Here is a 2877-nt window from a genome sequence, read left to right on the forward strand (position 1 = left end):
CCTTGAAGCTGGCATGTAGGTTCTGTATGAGTAGGGTCACATGTGTATACATGCCCTGCCCCACTCTGTGCATGCCACACACACTCCAAATCCTGGGAGGGCTTTGCTTAGGCCTGGGCTCCCTCCCTATTCACACTGACCACTAGGGTCTTGACCCCTCATCCTCTTTTAACAGGCTTTTTCCCTGGGCTTCTCACTCCAAGCCTCTACCTCCAGAGCTTCCCAGATAATGTCTAACCATCAGGCAGACTTGCTTCTGCTTCTCCCATCCCTCAGGGATTTCCTTTGGCCTGGGCTCACAGATTCTCAAGGAGGGGAGGTTCTTGCAGACTGGTAGGTGGTATCAACATCTCATCTACCCTCCCTGTATCAAGGAATAGAAAACATATGCAGCAAGTCCTACCCCTGCCCTTTCCTACCCTCTCTCATTATTAGGGCAGCACACCCACTTCTCTTCCAACCCAAGGAGACCCAACAGAGCCCTGATCCACCTACCTGGCTCCCTCTGGAAAAAAGCAACTTGCTCACTCTTTTAAAAGGGCTCTTCCTCACCTTTTACAACACCAACCCCTTCAGAACCCAGTTTAGAACTCCCTTCCTCCTGAAAACCTTCCCAAACTAGTTAACCTGATAATCAATCCTACTTATTTGTGGTATTACTAAGCAAGGTCTAGGAAACTGGCCCCATTATAAGCACATGGCGATCATGCATTAGTAGAAGAGGCCAGGGGATTTGAAGGTGGGCAGGGATAATAGGAATGAGAAAATCAGGGGAGCCTGGGAGGTGTCTTTCACCACTCCCACATGATAGTTGGTGGGAAAGGCCTACAGGGGCTAGATTAAATGTTCTTTTCAGTTTCCCTGCAGGATTCTGGGTGACTGGGTGGCCCCAGTATGATGATGATGTTATCCTTGGAGGATTCCCTGGTCAGAGACTAGCCACTGTGGGTTACAATACTACTACCCTTGACATGACTCCTAATAAATATCAACACCGGTAAAAGTGATATTGATGTGCTTCCTCCCCCCACCTTGCCATCCAATATCTAACTTCAGGGAATTGGGGAGGGGGGGGTTGGAATGTGGTTGTATCTACAGTGAGAAAGACTAGAGTTAGACACAAAGAAGAACTTTCTGTAATGAGTGACAAGGTTAGAAGGCCCAGGAGATGGAATGATCTTGTTAACAGAGTGCAAGGACGGGGGAGATTGGGTCAGAATGAACGCTTGTCCTGATGCTCACCCCTCCACATGCATACATGACACAGTGCCTGTACTTACACATGTCTCCAGTAAAAGCTAGAGCTGGGCTAGAGTATCTTTGAAAGAAAGAATCATCCCTTATTCTCCTCCATTCTTCCTCTAAAAACAGCAGGGAAGACAGAGCAATCTGTTCCTGTTGGGTAAACACCACGTTCACACAAATGCACAAGCTGGCCCAAGTGTGCATACACAACAGTCACAAAGTAATAGCCTGACATACAGGCATACACATAGTATCACAAACACAAACACATCAGTCCCACGAAGATACACAGTCTCGAAAACACTGTCACATAATCTCTCATATAGTGTCTTTCATTCACAAATGCAGGTCATCTTGGTTTCTTCCTGGTGCCTCAGGGAGTGAGGAGATGGAAAGAAACTTATCACTGCCTCATTAATCAAACTCATGCCGCCACCAACCCAGATACCTTCACTCCTCCTCCTGCTGGGGCATAGAGCACAAATTTAGATCTGAAAGGGACCTTAGAGGCTATCCCGTCCAGCCCTTTCACAGATTAATAGACCGAGGCTCAGAGGGGTTACATCACTTGCCCAAGGTCACAGAGGTAGGAAGTAGCAGAGCCATTGTTTGAACTAGGGTCCTCTGACTACATCTAGTCCTGGTTCCACTGTGAGGGAAAGATGTACAGAAATGGTGATTCCCAGACCCAAAGGGAAGGGGCACCGCAGCGGTGGTTGGGGAGAACAAAAAAAATGGCTCAGTTTAAGCCAGGGAGTTCTTCTCAGTGAGGTACATGGACACAGTGGGGAGGGGATGGGGTCTAAAGGCATGGAGCCTCAAGATGATACTTCTGACTTGGGAGGGGTCAATGGGAAAGAAAGGAGATACCCCTGGCACAGAGGCCTGTTCATCCAGTGGGTGTCTTTAAGTGCATGTGTGTGTTTAGGCTCCTGGTTCGTGACAGTTAGAAGAAAGGGGGTGGGGTAGAATATGGGGGGTAAAACACTGAGAAGCACTGGGGGCCCCTTGGTCCTGGCACATCAGACAAGGGCTGGAGAGGGGGCGTGGCAGAGGAGGCATGGTACCAGAGTCACCAGGGGGTGGAGCAGAGATAGCAGAGATGCAGTTTGAAAAATAACAACCATCCTCAAAACTCAAAAGACAGTCACTACTCCAGCTCCCAAGTCCTCTGTCTTCTCCCGGCTCTCCAGCTCTCGGCTAAGGGGGTCTGCCACTGTGAACTGCAGTAGAGGGAGTGTGGACAAATGACTCAATTTGCCAATCAGAGCTGTGATAGCCACCCCCATGCACACAGTCTCTTCAGCAGAGACGGGGGATAGAGGACCTCCCCAGCTGGTCTGTGGTGAGAGTATCTCCCACCGAGACGCTTGTCACTGAGATCCAAGCAATAACCGGAGGGAACCACAGAGAACATGGAGGGGGGGAGGGAAGGACTCTTGCTGTGAGGGGAACCGGGAGATGATGCTGACTACTCCAGGCTCCAGCATCTGAGAGCAGCAGGAGCTGTGAAATGACAAAATCATCTCCCCCTATCCCCCTTCACTAACCACATCCACATACTCTCCAACCAACCCCACCCCCATCTCTCTCTCTCTCTCTCTCTCTCTCTCTCTCTCTCTCTCTCTCTCT

General features: G+C 49.7%; 1 protein-coding gene across 3 annotated transcripts in view; it reads right to left on the reverse strand.

The window, feature by feature from the left end:
- CNTFR (ciliary neurotrophic factor receptor) overlaps positions 1-2877 on the reverse strand; it is a 101474-nt gene that overhangs the window by 69538 nt on the left and 29059 nt on the right. The window lies entirely within an intron of this gene.

Source organism: Petaurus breviceps, unplaced genomic scaffold (assembly GCF_028583685.1).
Source record: "Petaurus breviceps papuanus isolate PSGF00001 unplaced genomic scaffold, PetGlider_PUasm1.0 520, whole genome shotgun sequence".
In the NCBI taxonomy this organism is placed as follows: Eukaryota; Metazoa; Chordata; class Mammalia; order Diprotodontia; family Petauridae; genus Petaurus; species Petaurus breviceps.